This window comes from Capsicum annuum, unplaced genomic scaffold, assembly GCF_002878395.1.
Source record: "Capsicum annuum cultivar UCD-10X-F1 unplaced genomic scaffold, UCD10Xv1.1 ctg4594, whole genome shotgun sequence".
Lineage (NCBI taxonomy): Eukaryota > Viridiplantae > Streptophyta > Magnoliopsida > Solanales > Solanaceae > Capsicum > Capsicum annuum.
This window is the reverse complement of record NW_025853471.1, coordinates 181673-182032: the sequence shown is the minus strand read 5'-3', so window position 1 is coordinate 182032 and position 360 is coordinate 181673.

The following is a 360-nucleotide window of genomic DNA, read 5'->3' as shown; positions in this document are numbered from 1 at the left end:
ATTCTTATAATCAGTTAATGCTTGAATTATTCCATCTTTTAATTGTGGCAAAACATGTATACTAATTTTAGTTTCCCTAACATCTTCTTGATTCCTTAGATTAATTGGCTCAGTTTCATTCAAATTAGGATTCGGCTTGTCTTCAAACTGTTCCAACTCTTTGCTTATTTCTTCTAGTGCCTCTTCTTAATCATATTCCCCCTCTTGCTTTGTTACATCTTGATTAGTTTGGATTTTAAGATCAGGCTAAAAATTCCACATGCATGTCATGTCATTAGAGTCAGCAAAAAGAGAACTGTATAAAGAAAAAGACAAAACAAAATGTATTAGACACAAAATAAGAGGGATATTGCATTTCAT